Source organism: Bubalus kerabau, chromosome 13 (genome assembly GCF_029407905.1).
Source record: "Bubalus kerabau isolate K-KA32 ecotype Philippines breed swamp buffalo chromosome 13, PCC_UOA_SB_1v2, whole genome shotgun sequence".
Classification (NCBI taxonomy): Eukaryota; Metazoa; Chordata; class Mammalia; order Artiodactyla; family Bovidae; genus Bubalus; species Bubalus kerabau.
In genome coordinates, this window is record NC_073636.1 from 69,645,856 (window position 1) to 69,665,993 (window position 20,138).

At 38.9% G+C, this 20,138-nt stretch overlaps 1 long non-coding RNA gene across 1 annotated transcript; it reads right to left on the bottom strand.

The window, feature by feature from the left end:
* Positions 1-8,022: 8,022 nt before the first annotated feature.
* Positions 8,023-18,343, bottom strand: LOC129625093 (uncharacterized). Its single transcript, XR_008701257.1, has 4 exons — positions 18,268-18,343; positions 17,252-17,417; positions 15,295-15,342; positions 8,023-8,344 (listed from the first exon to the last, which is right to left on the bottom strand). It is a non-coding gene; the product is annotated as an uncharacterized LOC129625093 (long non-coding RNA).
* Between the last annotated feature and the right edge of the window lie 1,795 nt (positions 18,344-20,138).

Sequence of the window (20,138 nt, forward strand, 5' to 3'; positions counted from 1 at the left end):
CCTTTAAGATTGACTGGTTTGATTTTGCAGTCCAAGGAACTCCTAAGAGTCTTCTCCAAAACCACAGTTTGAAAGCATTAATTCTTGGGTGCTCAGCCTTCTTTATGATCCAACTCTCACATCCATACATGACTTCAGGGAAAACCATAGCTTTGACTAGATGGACCTTTGTTGGCAAAATGATGTCTCTGCTTTTTAACATGTTGTCTCAGTTTGTCATAGCTTTCCTTTCAAAGAGCAAGTTCCTTTTAATTTTGTGGCTGCAGTCCAAGGTGATTGTGGAGCCCATGAAAATGAAATTTGTCACTATTTCCACTTTTTCCCCTTCTGTTTGCCATGAAGTGATGGGACCTCTTCACATTGAAGACACAGACTCTAGACATCTCAAGAGACTTTAGGAGCCAGTCAAACATTGCTTTACATCACTGCTATCCACACTCCACTAGCCAGAAATGGTTCCACCTAACTGCAAAGGAAGCTGGGAAATGTACTTCTCTTGTATACCAAGGGGAGTAGAAAAACAGGTCTGGTTAATTCATACTACTGGTTGTGCCAGAGTGGAATTTACCAAGAAGAAAGGGAAAGACATTCCACTGAAGGTTTAAAAATGCACATGGGTGGTTACCTCATGAAAGCACTGAGTAGAACAGTCTCTAGAAAAAAATATATTGGAAACCAGCCAGGAAAACCAAAGGCAAGACTTGAGATTTTGTGTAAAGTGGTTGCAAAGGGTAAAGTGGAAAGTTGGTCCTGGGGTCTGCTGAGATATAAGCTAAGTTCTCATGAGACCAATTCTTTCCTAAAGAGCCCATGTGTCCTCCATTCCTTGCACTATCAGACAAGTCCCCATAAAAGCTCCCACAAAAGATGGCTTGGTCTATTTAAAAGCAGGAACTATTCTTTCCTTTAATTTTCACATATCCAGATCCCAAAGACAGAGACCTAAAGACCTTCCAGTGAGTCCAGGACTACCCCTCAGAGCAGGAGCTTTCACCACTACCCAGAATCTCCTGCAAGCTCCCCGTCCTAGTGTGCACCTAGAGAGCCTAAAGTTACGTGTACTTGAGTCCTTGAGTCATGGGTATGGACAGCTTCCAAGTGAATCCCAGATGCTAGGTTCAGAACAGGGAATTTTGAAGTCTTATGGAAGCAAGGTCTGAGATACAGTTCAGGGACCTTTGCAAAGGAACTCTTTGGAAGAAGATGCAAACCATGGCAACCAGATCTGAGGCCTCCACTCTGTCTTCTCACCCATCTTAAGCAGGCTTTGAGACCAGACATATTAACTGACTGTAAATATCAAGTGATCTTCAAAGAGCATTTTTTTTAGTTTAAATGATTATTGACTTTAATTTCTTTTGACAATATAAGATCATTGCAATTTTTTTCATGTAATACATAAAAGTAATTTTTAAAGTTACCAAAAATCCCCCCCAAAAAACTCCACAATTAAAAAAATGAACATTGAACAATCATTTTCCTACATCTGTATTTATATATAAAAGTAGATGGAAGGAAGGGACCGAGTGAGAGACTAGAGGAATGGAAGAAGAAAGGAAAAGATTTCTGGTGGCTCAGTCGGCAAAGAATCTGCCTGCAATGCAGGAGACTTCGGTTTGATCCCTGGGTCCGGAAGACTTCTTGGACAAGGAAATGGCAACCCACTCCAGTATTCTTGCCTGGGAAATCCCATGGGGAGAGGACAGAGGACAGAAGAGCCTGGCAGGCTATGGTCCATGGGTTCACAAGACTTGGACACAACTTAACGACTAAACCAGCACCACCACAATAGACTGTATTTCTTCCTGGTGTGGTACTTCCATACTTAAAAATATATATTTATTGACTATTCAAAAAATGCTAATTCAACCTCAGAGAAACCGTCCTCCTTGTGTTAATAAAAATTCCTTCACTTAAGAATTCTTACATCTGCCACTGGAGCCGCTATGCCACTCATGAATCTTTAGTCCTTCTTAATATATTCATTGAGCAAAGAGTTCTTGAGGACTGACCATGAGGCAGGCATTAGGCTAGTGCAGGGAATAAACAGTAAGCAAGACCAACACAGTCCACATTCTCAAAGAACTTATGGGCAGAAGAGAGTTCTTGGAGAAAAGTTCAAGGGAGAAAGTACCTTTGAGGTAACGGACTTTGGCGGATGTTTACAGCAGGTTTCATCCTTAGGGAAATCTGGTGGATAAACTTTCAAGAGTTTTGATGCAGAAATGTAACCCCAACTTTTATGAGTATCTGCCAGCAGGGACTTCTTTGTGCCCTGACAAATGTCATGAGGACTTAGATTCTTTAGCACAAAGATTCTCAGGTGAAGAAACAGTGAAGTGCTAAGTATTAGAGTCAACTCTCCACTAGAAGCTGAGTGTTCTCCTTGAAATATGTAGTTTTAAAAAAATGTATTTTTTCTTTCCCATTGGTCAAAACGCTGAAATCTAAAATAAATGTGCAGGATAGGTTAAGATCCAGTGTTTACCCTGGGACATCCAAAGAAAGATCTAGGTGAGAAGGGAATGGTGCTTTCACATTTAAACAACACTGCTTAACATGGGAGGCTTCCCTGGTGACTCAGATGGTAAAGAATCTGCCTGCAATGCAGGAGACCAGATTTGATCTTTGGGTTGGGAAGATCCCCTGGAGGGAACATGAGACCAGGTGGGAATTCACCTACAGGACCATGCAATTGTGTAAATTGAATGAATACACCATTTGGAGACAACATAATATTCAGATGGAAACACTCAACTTAAAATCACCCTCTAACCATTTAAAGATGCATGTTTCTACAGATTAATTCTAAATGCTATGTCTTAAATGTTGAAGCTGTAGAGGTCTATATAAACCTCTTTTTGATGATAATATTTATTATTGTAATAAGTTAGTGAACACATGTTTGAGAAAAGTAAAATTAAAAGACCAGAAATTAGTTTCTTAAAATCTCTGAAATGTTAAATATTTATCACGAGCTCAATAACCTTTTCATGCATGTTCAGTCGCTTAGGTTGTGCCCAACTCTTTGTGACCTCATGGACTGTAGCCTGCCAGGCTCCTCTGTCCATGGAATTCTCCAGGCAAGAATACTGGAGTACGTTGCCATTTCCTCCTCTAGAGAATCTTCCCGGCCCAGTAATCAAATCTGGGTCTCCTGCATCTCCTGCACTGGTAGGTGAATTCTTTACCAGTGAGCCACTTGAGAAGCCCTATACCTTTTCATACTAGACCCTAATTCTTGTTTACACACACTGCTAGCAAGAATTAGTACTATCTCATTTTTTACTGACATCAAGCTAGGCAGAAGAAAAGTTAAGTGTTTCTAGACTCTGCGAAAATAATTTTTGATGGACACAAGGGGGTTTAATTGATAATTTGATATTGATGGGGGTGGAGAAAAAGTGATTAAAAAAACATTTAAAATTCTAAAGTCACAGATGTCTGGTAGCATTCAATATAAAGACAAGCAGCCTGAATATCCTGTAGCAAATTTGACTACATCACACACTGCAATAATTAATATTCACACCAATGACATTAGGTCATCAAGAAAGTTTTGTGATGTATCCATATATTCTAATTCAAAAGACTAGGAGATGTATAAGGCAATTAACATTGCCCTCATGATTATTTTTGAAAGTTTTCATATTTTATGGGTTTGGCTTCCTTCATGGGTAAAATTCAGTTGGCCAGAAAGCCTCTTTCTCCGATGACTAGGGCTGCCAGGTTTAGCAATAAAAGTACGGGACATGTCATTAAATTTGAATTTCAACTAAATGAATTACTTTTTTGTATAAATAAGTAACAACTAATATTTGGGATATAATACTTATGTAACATGCAATATTTGGGACACACTTATATTTTTTTTAATTGTTGTTTATTTGAAATTTATTGTCATTGAGTGTCCTGTATTTTGTCTGGCAACCTCATCAATGACTCAAAAGGAACCAAGCATTGCATCTCTGGGTTAGTACATTCTGGAATTGTTATACTGGAGAAAGCCTGGCTGATTCTATGAGTCAGCTCCACAGAGCTTTTCAAAAGAAGTCTGTAAACTCTAAGACAGAATAAACTCTGAAAACTTTAACCTCCCTCTGAAAGGCTCAAGTCAAGCTAGATCAAAACTTGAAATAGACCTGCAAGTAAGCTAATAGAGATGATAAGCTCTAGGCGGGGGATGTTTATAAGCAGGAAATTAACTCAATAAAGCCCCTTGCAAGATTACTTTCTTTGAACTGATTTCTGTGGTGAAGACTTCAGTCTTTTTTTTCTTTTTTAAGATTTCTTTTTTGATGTGGACCAGTTTTAAAGTCTTTATTGAATTTGTTACAATATTGTTTCTGCTTTATGTTTTGGGTTTTTGGTCTAGAGGCACCTGGGATCATAGCTCCCAGACCAGGGATTGAACCTGCAACCCCTGCAGCAGAAGGCAAAGTCTTAACCACTGGACCACCATGGAAGTCCCAAGACTTTGGTTTTTACTGAAGGAAGCCATAGGAAAGAGCACCTTAGCTGCCATTACTACACTTATTTATGTATCTAACCTCTGGGAAGTCTTGTCTAAATTTCCTGAGCTATTCTCTTTTCTAGAAGCCTCCCTCCCTTTCAGCCCTAATCCAATGTTTCTGTAATTGTTTGTGTTGTTCTCTCACTAGATTCTTTAAAGGACCTGGAATGTATCTTTTAACTTTATTTTCCCAGTGGTAGCAAAATACATTACCTGGCCTGCAGTACGTACACGCTGTGTTTGAAAAAATGGCAAGAAGGAGAGCTGGTGTAGGGTGGGGAGGGACAAATCAGAAGCTTGGAATGAACACACACTACTGTATATAAAACAGGTAACTAGCAAGGTCCTCCTGTGTAGCACAGGAAACTCTACTCAATTTTCTGTGATAACCTATCTGAGAAGAGCATCTGAGAAAGAATGACTATATGTAAAACTGAATCACTTTGCTGTACATCTGAAACTAATGCAACATTGAAAATCAACTATACTCCAATAAAATTAAAACGTTTTTTAAAAAAGAGAAAAGATAGCTGGATGGATAGATGGATGGATGGATGATTGAATGAATGGTTGGATGAGTGGATGGATGGATTATACAGCTGAAAATATTGCATGGTATATATATGGAGAGGAAAAACTTAAGTCTTCCACTTGTACAAGAACATTTATATTCACTTTATTCATATTCGGTAAAACTGAAAAGTCCAATGTGTCCAAATAAGAGAATAGGTAAACATTCAATGTGTCCAAATAGGAGACTAGATAAGCAAACTGTGTTATATTTTACCCAATGGAATTCTACTTAGCCTTAAAAAAGAAAGAACTGCTAATACACAACAGGGATAAATTTCAAAACTGTCATGCTAAGTAGCAGAAGACATACAAAAGAATATGTACTATATGATTCCTTTTTTGTGAAGCTCTAAACAGGCAAAACTAATTCAGGGTGGAAAAACATACAAAAAGGGGATTGCCTGGGAAAGGACATGAGGAAACTTTCTAAGTGATGATCTTGTTAAGTATTTTGATATTTGGGTTATTTGGGTTGCCTAGGCATATGTATTTGCCAAAATGCAGCAAACATACACTTGAGATTACTATGTTTCACTGCAGCAGGTTTTACCTCGTAAGAAGAAAATCTGTAAACAAATACTGAACTCTGGTTACATTCAGAAGTATTTAGGAGAAGTATTGAGATATTTCCAATTTACTTTGAAATGTACCAAAAAAGAGAGAGAGAGAGAAAATGGATTGATGACTAGAAAGAATATTTCAATATAAACTATGGCAAGTACAATAAAATGTTAATGGTGGAATGTAGGTAATGAGTATACAGGTGCCCATTGTAAAACGCTTTCAGTTTTTTTAAAACTAATATTTATTTTCATTATATATATTAAAGTTTTGTTTTGTTTTTACTTGTTAGGCATGTGGGATCTTATTTCCTCCACCAGGGATCGAACCCACAACCTCCACAGTGCAAGTGCAGAGTTTTAACCACTGGACTGCCAGGGAAGTTCCCATGCTTTTTTTGCTATGTTTGACATTTTTCATAATAAAATGCTGGAATAAAAAGAAATTTCTGGTTCACCTGTCAGGAGGCTTCACTTAGAAAGAACCCTGATGCCCTCTGAAGATGTTTGAGAACCTTTCTCAGGGTGAGCAAATTATATCTGAGACTTTCTGGGGTATGGTCCCTCTCCCATAAGAATCCCAAATACCATTTGACCAAATAGATTACAATTGGTGAAAATTCTAGTTATTTTTTTTATCAACCTCAACAGTTCCAGCACATTCCTCCCCTGAAAACACAGTCCATCAACTTAGAAGTAGGAAGAACCCCGGACTTTCCTAGTGACTCAGACAGTAAAGAGTCTGCCTGCAATATAGGACACCTGGCTTGATCCCTGGGTTGAGAAGATCAGCTGGAGAAAGGATACTCACTCCAGTATTCCATGGACAGAGGAGCCTGGTGGGTTATAGTCCATGGGGTCGCAAAGAGTCAGACATGACTGAGCAACTAACACACGCACACACAGCAAGAACCCCATCCCCAGGGCTCCATCTCTTCTCCTGCATCCTTCAGTTTGCATCCTTTAGTGTCAGCTGAGGAAGGCTGTGTCAGCATTGATTAGAGATGACTGATCCCTGGGGTTGGTGCCAATCGGAGCTGCTCCCTCCTGCAGAGGTGGTGCATCTGAAAATCACTCTTGCTGACACGTTCCTGCAGCTGCTGAAGGAGAGGATTTACTTGGGGGAAATTTCGGCCCCAGGGGAATTTGAACACCATGCCCACAATTAGAAGTGACATGTGACCCAAGATGAAAAGCTGGCTACTGGAGAAAGGAGTAAGCTGATTCTTTTGAACTGGTCCATTTCAGGAAAACTGTCTTTGTAATCCCATCTGTGAAAGGTCCGGAAAGTTTTCAGGGTGATCAGTTTAAAAAAAGAGAGAGAAAGAGAATTGAAGGTAAGGAATCCCTTCTAAAAACAAAACAAACAAAATGTCACAGGCTCTCTGTAAAGGGAAGAAAGAAGGGTAAAGAGCTCAACCACATGGAAATTACCCATGCCTCTGTGTCCTGCCATGGCTGCAGGATGCAGAAGGTAAGTCACAGTTGGACATTTCGCTCTCCGATTGCAGAGTCGGTTCCAGTCAAGGGAGTTGCAGAATCAAGATGCCAAGTATTCCAACACTCTCCTCAGGAAGTCTGGGTCCTCTGACCTTCTCTCTAGGGACAGATTTAAACTCTATCCCCTGATGACCTTGGGGAGTATGGCCGTCTCCTTGGAGATATTCAAACTGACCCTGCACAGGATATAAGGCATCACAAAAGACAATTAAAGGACAGAGTAGTGTTATGAGCTGAGGTGTGTTTTTATGAGCTTAGAAATGAATCGCCAGTCTAGGTTCGATGCAGTATACAGGAAGCTTGGGGCTGGTGCACTGGAATGACCCAGAGGGATGGTATGGGGAGGGAGGTGGGAGGGGGGTTCAGGATGGGGAACACGTGTGCACCCATGGCAGATGCATGTTGATGTATGGCAAAACCAATACAATATTGTAAAGTAAAATAAATAAATAATTTTTTTTTAAAAAAAGAAGAGTTTTAGCATGTTGAAGACTCAAACCCACATATCTCAAAATATAACCATATTTGGAGATAAGGTCTTTAAAAAGGTGATTTAGTTAAAATGGTGTCAGGGGCATGGAACTCTAGTCTGATATGACTGGTGTCCTTACAAGAAGAGTGAGAGATGAGGGCACTGGGCACAGAGAGGTGACCAGTGTGAAGAACCAGCAAGAGGTCCGCCATCTGCAAGCCACAGAGAGAATCCTCAGAGAAAACCAGCACTGGCGGCACCTTGATCTTGGACTTCCAGCCTCCAGAACTGTCAGAAAATAAATATCAGTTTTCTAAGCCACGTGCCCAGTGTGTGGTATTTTTTATGGAAGCCCTAGCAAAATAATCCAAATGGGACTTGCAATTCATGGTTTTCCAAATTCCATCTTTGAGTATAAGCTGCAGAGATTCAAGATCTTTGGCTTGTTTCCAAAACATCTCCAGTACTCCTTGACTGATTTGTTGTTCAGTTCTTCAGTCCTGTCCAACTCTTCGTGACCTCATGGACTGCAGCACACCGGGTTTCCCTGTCTTTCACCATCTCCCAGAGTCTGCTCAAACTCATATGCATTCTGTTGATGATGCCATCCAACCATCTTATCCTCTGCTGCCCCCTTCTCCTCCTGCCCTCAATCTTTCCCAGCATCAGGGCCTTTTCCAATGAGTTGGCTCTTCATATCAGGTGGCCAAAGTATTGGAGCTTCAGCTATAAATAATGAGTAAACTGTATTAGATTTTCCAGGGAACTTTATGTTATTGAAAGTTCACTACCAAGCACAGAATCTTTTAAAGTTACAGACTGGTCCTTGATGTAGTTCTGTTACATTTATTACAGCACGCATCTTACTTCTGGTTTGATTTTAGAAAATATAAAAATATTGGCCTTAAGAAAGAAAACAAAGCCTTCTAAAATTCTGATCCTAAGATATAACTATTATGAATATTTTTGGTTCATTTTCTTAATTCTTAAAAATATATAATTGGTAAGTTTAAGACAAACTGTAAATGCAGTATTTTTTCTTCCTTTTTCACAGATTATAGTACATCTTATTACATATTTTCTCAAGGATCTTTAATATATGCATATTATTCCTTCATAAGGATGAAATATTGTTTAATCATCTAAATGTTGACTTATACATAAGAGAAAAAAGAAATGAACCTATGTCCAAAATAACTTCAAATTTTGAAATTTCATTTACAGAGACTAAATATTTTCCTGTGTTTTAATTGGCTATTTGACTATTTCTTTTTTCTTTCATGTTGTCCTAATGTTTTATGTTTGGGAAAAATTTCCTCACACCCAACTTTCCCTATAACAGCTAATTAATCCCTTCTATATTCTTTGAAGTATTTCCATTATCAAAACAATATATGTTCATGATACAAATTTTGGAAATATTTGAAAGCTGAAAGAATAAAAAAGGTCATCTTTAGTATTTCAATGTTTTACTGTTTTCCTTCCCATCAATTTGCAGTATATATTTTTACAATATTTGCTATCATATAGTATCTATAAAATTTTATATTCTAATTTAAATTTTATCTATATGATTATAAAATGAACAACTAATCACTGTATAAAATCTGGAGAGTGCTCAGTGCTACTTGGAAAAAGTAAAAACAACTAAATCCAATCCCCCAGGCAGAGCCTTTGTTAACATTTAGTGTACAAGATTTCCTTTCAGGTTTTTGTTGTATAGATTTTTACATAATTGCAGATGGGCAATATGTACAAAATTATGTTGATTTTAATCATTTTTCACCTAATATTAATGCATACTCATGGTAGAAAATTGTGTATCTGAACCTATAAAATGAACATTAAAATCACTGACAAGAATACCAGTTCAAAGAAAATCACTATTAATAACTTGGCATAATATCTTATAGAGTAATAGTCACATGTCTTCTTTGAAAGGTAACAAGAGAATGTACAAATAAATCATGTGAAAAGAAAGTATTAGTGACTCAGTTGTGTCCAACTCTTTGTGACCCCATTGACTATAGCCCTCCAGGCTCCTCTGTCCATGGGATTTTCCAGGCAAGCATACCGGAGTGGGTTGCCATTCCCTTCTCCAGGGGATCTTCCCAACCCAGGGATCAAACCTGGGTCTGCTGCATTACAGGCAGATGCTTCACCATCTGAGCCACCAGGAAAGCCCATATTTATATGCATAAAATACATATAAAGCAATATTCACAGGTTTTCTATGTAAGGAAATATAAACAGAAGTTTCATGATTGATTTAAACTAATAAAGTCATCTAATGTTTGTTTTTTTCTTCTGTATTTGAGCTTATCAACTTTGCCCTCCAAGTTAGTGACTTGATTTACTGAAGAGCAGCTCTACCCTCTACACCCTCCAATGATGAGTTTAGCTGTCATCTTAGGCCAACAGCTTTTTGCATCTTTGCAATGTTTCTCTCCATTTATTTTTGTCTTATGGTTTTATGCTCACCAGGCAGGGCTCACACTGGGCTTTCTGTGTTTTTAATTTTTCTCTGCTTTATTTGTTGTAGTTTATTAATTAAACCTTTCATTTTTGATGATTGTGGTTCACTGAAGTTTTAAGAAATAATACAGAGAATCACCGTGCACTATGGCCAGTTTCCCCTCAATGTTAACGTCTTGCAAAGCCATGTGTAATATCTCAACCGAGATATTGACATTGACAGTCACAACACAGAACAGTTCCGCACCATTCCTGTTCCTTTTATACTCACACCAACCTTTACTGCTTTCTCTCTGCCTTCCTTTACTGCTGAACCCTGGCCATCATTAACTTATTCTTCATTTCTATAATTCTGTCACTATAAGAATATTTTATAAATGGCCGCAGAAGATGAAATGGTTAGATAGCATTACCAACTCAATGGGCATGAATCTGAGCAAACTCCAGGAGACAGTGAAGGACAGGGAAGCCTGGCATGCTACAGTCCATGGAGCCTCGGAGTCAGACACGACTTAGCAACTGAGCAACAACAGCAAATAAATTATGCAATCTTTGAAGGATGGCTTTTTTCACGCATCATAATTTCCTGGAGATTCAAGAAAGTTGCTGTGTGTGCTTTGAAATATTTACATAATTGATACAAAATTGTGGGAAACAAAGTTTAAGGTGGTTCCCATAATCAGCACTTTCCGGTATTCAGATGTTTGTATTATTCCCTCCCCTTGAGCGTGAATAGGACCTGCAACTTGCTTCTAACCCATGAAATGCGGCAAAGGTGATGCGAAGTATGTGATTTTATTACTGTGATTACACGGGATGGGGGAGCCTGGTGGGCTGCCGTCTATGGGGTCACACAGAGTTGGACACGATTGAAGCGACTTAGCAGCAGCAGCAGCAGCAACAACACCATCTTGCTACAGTCTTTTCATCCCTTGCTGGCTTTAAAGAAGCATCTGCCATGAAGAAGTGGCTGTATTTAAGAAGCACACATGACAAAGAAATTTGTTGTAAAAGCAATACAATAATCTATCACAACTCCTTTTCTCCTCAACGTTGTTTTGAGATTTGATAAGTCAGATTATTTAATGGCTTGGCAGAATTTCAGGCGGCACTAGTGGTATAGAATCTGCCTGCCAATGTAGGAGATGCAAGAGATGCAGGTTTGACCCCTGGAGCAGGAAGATCCCCTGGAGCAGGAAATGTCAATCCACTTCAGTATTACTTGGAAAATTCCAAGGACAGTAGAGCCTTTTGGGCTACAGTCCATGGGTCTGCAAAGAGTTGGACACAACTGAGAATACACAAACACACACAGAATTTCAATATGTATACAAACCACAACTTCTGCATTACACCCTTCCAAAAGGGTATATTTTCACATTAAAACAAATGCTATAGCGACTATACTTCCTCAGTACGTATATAATAGCTCTTCTAGAAAATGTATCTTGAAATAACTTTGCTGGGTCATAATATATTTGCAACTTCAGCATTACTACCTATCGTCAACTTGCTCTCAAAAGTGGTTTGGTTGCAAATATTTTTTGTAGGTGACAGATCCTGATTCCCTATATCTTCACTGGTAATCAGACTAAGTACTTTTTACTGCTGTAATCCTTACAAAATGACAATGCCTTGTTCCATATCTTTGATTACAATGCGGCTGAGCTTTTCATGTGTTGTTTGAGTTTCCTTTTATTTGTAAATTAACTATTCACATCTTTGGCCCATTTTTCTACTTACAAGATTTTTTTATCTTATTGACTTGTAGGAAGCTCTGTCGTGTTCTACATTTTTATCCTTTGCTGATTTTGAGTTAATAGTTTGTGAATGATCTTTATAAGTTGGCTTATGACAGTACGTCAATATATTTTTTTTTAATTTTGAGATCAAATATATCCATATTTTTCTCTATACTCTGTACATTTTGAATCCTGTTAAGAAAATTTTCCTTCTTCAAAATCATAAAGATATTCTAAATATTTTCCAGTTTGCTTTCATAATTGAGTCATTATGCATTTAGAATTTATAGTTTCATAGGAAAGTAAAAATTTTATTTTGCCTCACAGTTAGCCAATTGTTCGAACTTTATGGATTCTTTATCACTGACATAAATGCTATCTCTGTCAAAGTCCAATTTCATTTTTATATATGTGAACCTATTTTGATATTCTTTGTTACATCTATCCAATATGTCTATCTGTAAGGTAATATGACACTATTTTCATTACTAATATCTTGAGTCTTGAATCCTGGTAAGTTTAGTTCCAAGCTTTGGTTTGCTATGTTGTTTTTGACTCTTTACTCACCTATATAAACTTAAAGATCAATTTATCAAGTTCAATGACTAGTAAACAAACAAAATTCCTATTGGAATTGTCACTGAAATTGCATTTAACCAAAAAAATTAATTTGTGGAGGATCACCAGCATTATGTCAAGTTTCCTCTCATTTATACATGGGGTTAGTTGTAGACAGAATAGTGACCCTCCAAAGATGCCAACTTCCTCTGAATATGTTAGGTTGCATGGCAAAAGGGGATTAAATTTATAGTGGCAATAAGGTTGCAAATCAGCTGACCCAGAGATGGGAAGATAATTCTATATTATCTGGGTGGGTCCAAAGCAAACACAAAGGTTCTTAAACACAAAGGAAAGAAGTAGAAGAGTCAGTGTAGGAGTGATGCAAAGTCAGAAAGACTCTATCAGCTGTTGCTGCTTTGAAGATGTAAGAGGCCATGAGCCAAGAAATGCAGGCAGTACCTAGTAACTGGAAAAAGCAAGAAAATGAATTCCAAGAACTTCCAGAAGGGAAGGCTCTGACATCTTGATTTAGCCCAGTAAGGTCCATTTTTGGCCTTCTGATCTGAAGAAGATAAATGACAAATTGTGTTATTTCAAGCCGCTATATTTGTGAAAATTTGCTAAAGCAGCAATGAAAAGTCAATATAGTGAGATATGTAGGTAGGTAGCTAAGTAGATCTGTAGATAGATTAAAGATCAGCAATAGGAGATGAATTGAATGTATGTATTTAAATTTATGGTAATAGTTGACTATCTATTTGTATTTTGATTGAAAACTATTCTCTTTATGAAAGTGAAAGTAAAAGTCATTCATTCATGTCCAACTCTTTGCGACCCCATGGACTGTATAGTCCAGGGAATTCTCCAGGCCAGAATACCAGGGTAGGTAGTCTTTCCCTTCTCCAGCAGATCTTCCCAAGCCAGGGATCAAACCAGGGTCTCCTGCATTGCAGGTGGATTCTTTACCAACTGAGCTATGATATTCTCTTTATAATATAACTTTATTCAAGACTAGTTTTTAGGACAAATACATGGCCATGATTTTTGTCATGGTAATCTGCCATTTGAGTTTAGGGAGGGTCCACCACTATGTGATGTGATGCATGGGTAAATTTGCTTGACTGGGGTAATCATTTCACAATATATATGTGTATCAAATCATCACTTTGTACACCTTGCTGCAGCTTCTGCTGCTAAGTTGCTTCAGTTGTGTCTGACTCTGTGCGACCCCATAGACAGCAGCCCACCAGGCTCCCCTGTCCCTGAGATTCTCCAGGCAAGAACACTGGAGTGGGTTGCCATTTCCTTCTCCAATGCAGGAAAGTGAAAAATGAAAGTGGGGTCGCTCAGAGAAGTGAAGTCGCTCAGTCGTGTCTGACTCTTAGCGATCCCATGGACAGCAGCCTACCAGGCTGCTCTGTCCGTGGGATTTTCCAGGCAAGAGTACTGGAGTGGGGTGCCATTGCCTTCTTTGTTGTACACCTTAGATATATACAATTCTTATGTGTCACTCTTACATCCATAAAGCTGGAAAATAATGCCATTTATACAGACACATTCCTTTGATATCTGGCATAAGGCCATGTTGTGTGTGCATGAAAATAAGATTTACTAAAAATATGTTGGCAAATCTGGAGAATCGAGTGGAGTATTATACTCAGTGAACTGTTTTATATACCACACCGTTGACTACTCAACTCATTCTAAAAAACAGAATACAAAGTTTCGTCACCATTGTATAGATGGTAAAACAAACGAGGCATGTCTATATAAGTGAAAGATATTTCAAAGGCCATTTCCTTTACTCCTTGACCATACTGGTTCATTCGGCTTGATTTTTTTCAAGTCTGTTTTTCCCATGAACATGCTGAATTTTCTGATGACAGGGTAAAGCTGCCAAGTTGGCAACATGAGGTAATTTTAAAACATGCATTCTAATAATGGGAGCCATTTGCCTTTGAAACTATAACTAATTCAAAAACAGTTGCAATCTCCCAAAGAAAGCATGTTTTAGTGGGAAGCAATCCCTCAGGTCCCCATAGTGAGGCAGTGAGCCAGGCTGAGTCCGTCAGGTGGGCAGGCAGGCAGAAAGACTCCTGAAAGAGAGAGAGACCAAAAGAGAATGGGGATAAAGTTGATCATCCCATAGTCAGGCTTCGTGACTGATTCCCTGAAAAGTCCTTGTTCCCACAAAACAAGCCAACCTTGAGGCATGGCACTGCTTGTGAATGGGGCTCATTCATTGGTGCATACTTTTGTCAATCAACAAATGCTGTTTAAGTGCAGGGCACCCATTATGTACTGGAGAACACTAGACACTATATACATATAACTGTTCTATATAGTTTCGAGCAGCCCACATGGTTTCTTTAAAGATTTGCTGAGTAACTTCGATGTGTTTGCTACACTGCTATGTAGGTTTCTCCTACCAATCTTGAAACTTCATGAAGATACGCACGTGGAAAATAATAATTACATAAGTGTCCTTAACAAAATATACAGAAAAGAATGGGGAAAAAAATGACTCCACCAGAGTAAATGTGTGACAACTTACAGAAACAAATAAAGATCCTATTTGAATGAGATAATTCCCTAAGCTATGAAACATAGTTAAATATCAACTGATTTAGAGATTTAATTTCTTTGCAGCCCTTCAGATTATCCATATGGCTGGCTTACTGCTACCAAGAAAGGGAAAACCGTTTTCACCGCTCAGCCTCAAATTTTAATCCAGACATATAAGTCCATAGCAAATAGTCTTAACATTATTGACCAGGGGATTTTTACAGAAACTAACGCCTGTGGCTGACGATTTTTATTTTGACCAGCCAGAAATTATTCTATTATTTCACTAACACTTTTCTGAGTTATTATATCCAATAGCTACCTCTAACACACCTGTAAAATCTTCGAATTTTCATGAAATGTTGTCTTCAATCCACTCTTCTGCAGAAGCAAAGTAGCGTTTGCCAGCATCATGATTTTCATTTTCAATTTCCATATCAGAATCAATCATCAAAGTTTTTTGTCTTTTTGCTAGTCTAATACTCACATCATCTTAATCAGAATGATATTGTGAAAAGTTATCATTTTTCTGAGATACTACATATATGTTGCTGAGACAAACAAACGATCAGCGTGTGCGTTAGTCTCGGTTGTGCCTGACTCTTTGTGACCCCATGGACTATGGCCCTCCAGGCTCCGCTGTCCATGGGATTCTCCAGGCAAGAATATTGGAGTGGGTCGCCATTCCCTTCTCCAAAATATCGGCATAAAATTCATCAAAAAATTCTTCTTCATTCAAAATTTCATGAGGTGTCTTTTTTTTTAATTTTACAGTAATAAATGTGCTTATAACATACACAAGTTGGAACAAAAACCTGAGTAAAATGTGAAAGATGCCAACAATAATAAGTTGTACAGTGCACCCTTGATCAATTTTAAGCTCTAGCAACTTTTCACGGTGAGGTTAATTGTATTGCTCTCTAAAAACATTTTGGTATATCTCTCAGACCACCTTACCTGCCACCTGAGAAATGTGTATGCAGGTCAAGAAGCAACAGTTAGAACTAGACATAGAACAATGCAAAATACCAGGCTGAATGAATCCCAAGCTGCAATCAAGACTGCATTTTGAAAACAAGAGAGATCAGTGATAGAAAATAAAAAACAGTTGCATTCACTCACAGATAAGAAATAAACAATTTGGGGATTCCCTGGTTGTTCAGTGGTTAGGACTTGGTGCTCTCACTGCCGAGGGCCAGAGTTCAATCCTGATTGGGGAACTGAGATCCCACAAGCCCCATGGCTCAGCCTTCCCTATTTAAATTATATTAAGTAATTTAATATACTTAAATTAGTATATTAAAAATATTAGTGAAATGGGGAGCTTATTACTGGTATGACAAGGGAATCTCAAAGTATCTAGAGACTTTACCAATCAAGATTTCTCTTCCTTTGGGTTTCCTAAAGAACAGCAGTGCTCCAGAGCCCAAAAGTAGGTGGGAAACGCATTTCTTTGCCCCTAATCACAAGGCAGAGAATCACATTAACCTGTGGTGCAGCAGGTGGAGAATACTTTTTTAGTATTGGTTAGTTCCAATTGGTTTCACACCAAACCATGTCTCTGGGATACAAGAAAAGCTGACCAATACACTAGAGAATTCCCAAGTGAGTATGAATCAGCTTCCAGTGCCCGGCGCTGAGTTAATCCAGAGTGGAGAGAGACAGAGATGCTTTCTGGTTGCCATGTAGAAGCAGAAAGATAAAAGGGTGTGATGGTGAGAACACTGATGATATCAGATGAGCCCTAAATGAAATTCCTGCTGCATGGAAGAATGAGAAAACCGGTCACTTTCACTTTTCACTTTCATGCACTGGAGAAGGAAATGGCAACCCACTCCAGTATTCTTGCCTGGAGAATCCCAGGGACAGAGAAGCCTAGTGGGCTGCTGTCTATGGGGTCACCCAGAGTCGGACACGACTGAAGTGACTTAGCAGCAGCAGCACCAGTTTCTCAAATTCATTTAATGCACAATAATTCCATGCACTATTGTTTCCAAAGATGGCCCCCACAATTCATTCTCTTCCCCTTTGCAATATGAATGTGGATTTCCTGCCATCGAGTGTGCGCACATTCTCAGTCACTCTCAGCATTGTGACCCCATGGACTGTCGCCCTCCAGGCTCCTCTGTCCTTCAGACTTCCCAGGCAAAAATCCTGGAGTGGGTTGCAATTTCCTTCTCCAGGGGATCTTGCTGACCCAGGGATTGAACCCACCTCTCTTGTGTCTCCTACATTGACAGGCAGATTCTTTACCACTGAGCCACCAAGACGTGGAGTTTATTTCTCTTACCGTTGAGCTGGAGTCAGGCTGGGCTTGTGACAGCTTTGACCAATAGAATGTCAGTCGAAGTGATGCTATGCAGGATCCCAGTCCCAGCCTCAGTAGGCCTTGCATTCTCTGGCTTTGCACTCTTGGATTACAGCCCTGAGACCACCAGGTAGACTACCAGTCTAGCCTGTGAAAGGTAAGAGTCTGCATGGAGGTAAACCAGAGAGTACCAGATGACATCCATCTAAAACACCAATTGCCAGACTGAAGAATGAAGCCGTCAAGTTTCTTCCAGCTCAACTAAACCCCACACCAGCCAAAGACAGTCACTCCTGTGAGCCCAGTTGAAGCCAGTAGAGAATCTTCCCGACAGTCACTCCTGTGAGCCCAGTTGAAGCCAGTAGAGAATCTTCCCAACCAACCCACAGAATTGTAAGAAAAAATAAATTCTTGTTGTTTTAAGTCATTAAGTTTTAAGGTGACTTGTTTTGCGTGTGCCTGATAAGTCACTTCAGTTGTGCCCAACTCTTTGCAACCCTATGGACTGCCAGGCTCCTCTGTCCATGGGATCCTCCAGGACAGAATACTGGAGTGGGTTGCCATGCCGTCCTCCAGGGAATCTTCGCCACCCAGGGATTGAACCTACATCTCTTAAGACTCCTGCTTTGGCAGGTGCATTTCTTTACCACTAGCGCCACCTGGGAAGCCTGGCTTGTTACATAGAGAGAGGCAAATAAAGCAATTAGCAAACATGGTCTGTTTCTTATATGCAACCTATGTGATCAGCATTCTGGATTCTGGAGAGGGGTAGTGGATGCACCAGGAGAGAAAGGAAGATGATCAGGGGAGGGTAAAGCAAAGCCGCAGCCACCACCCAAACTATCGAGCAGAGACAAATTCAGGATAAGTAATAGACGCTAACTAGCTGGATTTTGCACTGAAACAAGTTAAAGTTTCCTTTTTACTTTGCTTCTTGGCAAGTGCAGAGAGAGGGGCCCTAGCCTGGGAGTCGAGATCTGTGAGTTCTAATTACTCACTGTGACCTTTAGACATATCACACGAGCCACCTGTGCCTCAGTGTCCTCACCGGCAGAATGTCCTCAACCGCCCTGCTTATTTCACAGCAAGGGCTGCTGGGAGCTTCCAATGAGAGAAACTCCTTCAGAAACTCTGAAGCATGATGCGAACATGAGACATGGCTATAAATTAGATCCAGTGCTATTAATTATATCCATAGCTATTTATTGAATCCACAGCTCCTTCCAATTATTTGATTGGATAAAAGGAAACATTTTATAGCTGACAATCATCAGTACCATCATCTCACAAATACTTGCATTTACAAAAAAAAAAAAAAAAAAGGTGTGTCCAACACTGGAACCCAGAACACAAAGATCATGGTGTCCCAGAAGCATCTCTCAGCCAAAGAAAAGAAGACACTTCATAGAAACATGAATCATCTGAGCCTCCTGGCCTCATTGCCAAATTTAGAAAATTGGAAGACATAGACCACTATTTACAGAGCTCTTGACATACTCCAAGGAAGGAAAATAAATAGAATAAACCCTCACTCATCATCTGCCATGTGCCAGGTACTCTGTGTGGATACTTTCTATGTATGCGTTTTATTATTCCTTCCAACCACCCTTAGAGTTTATAAAGTGATTTTCAAGGAGATAGATAATATTATAAGGTGCAGAGGAGGAAGATAGTAGGATTAGGAAGGTTTCCATGGCTGACAAATAATATGAGGTAGCTTCAAAGGTTAGGTAAAATTTTAATTTTTTTAATTTATTTTTTTATTGAAGGATAATTGCTTACAGAATTTTGTTGTTTTCTGTCAAACCTCAGCATGAATCAGCCATAAATATACATATATCCCCTCCCTTTTGAACCTTCCTCCCATGTCCTGCCCCTTCCCACCCGTCTAGATAGTTTTAAGTAGAAAATACAGAGTTAGGCAAAGTATTCTGGAGAAGAAGCAAGCATGAAGTAAAAAGTAATAAAATAGCATACTCATGAAGATGCAGTTAGGCTGGAGCATAAAACACGACAAATCCAGTGTAGTTATCTGGAACACAGTCTGCTATCTATCCTGCTACCGTGTAGAGATAGCAGAGACAGATGAGATGAGAACATGGGGCCTGGACTCTGTCAGGGTTCAACCAGAAAGAACCAACAACCAATGAGTCACAGAAGAAATCAAAAAGTACCTGAAGACAAATGAAAACAGAAACACATGATCCAAAATGTGTAAGACACAGCAAAAGCAAGTCTAAGAGGGAAGCTCATAGCAATATAAGCTAACCTCAGCAGACAAGAAAACTTTCAAATAGACAATCTAAATCTATACCTAAAGAAACTAGAAAAGGAAGAACAAAGCCCAAAGTGAGTAGAAAGAAGTATCAAAGAAGAAATAGAGACTTTTAAAAGTATAGAAAAAAATCAATGAAACTAAGAACTAGTTCTTTGAAGAGATAAAAAGAATTCATAATTGACTCACTGAGGAAAAAAAAAAGAGAGAGAGGGCACAAATAAATAAAATCAGAAATGAAAGATGAGAAATTAAAACCAACACCACAGAAATACAAAAGATCATAAGAAATTACTATGACCAATTATATACCAACAAAAAGGACAGCCTACAAGAAATGGATAGATTCTGAGAAATGCACAATCTCTCAAGACTGAACAAGAAAGAAAGAACAGACCAATTAAATCAGTAATTTAAAAAAACTCCCCCCAAACAAAAGTCCAGGACCTAACAGTTGAATTATACCAAACATTTAAGGAAGAGTTATCCTATCCTTCTCAAACTATTCCAAAAATTAAAGAAAAATGCTTCCAAACTCATTTTTAGAAGCCAGAATCACTCTGATACCAAAACCAGACAAAGACTCCATGGTAA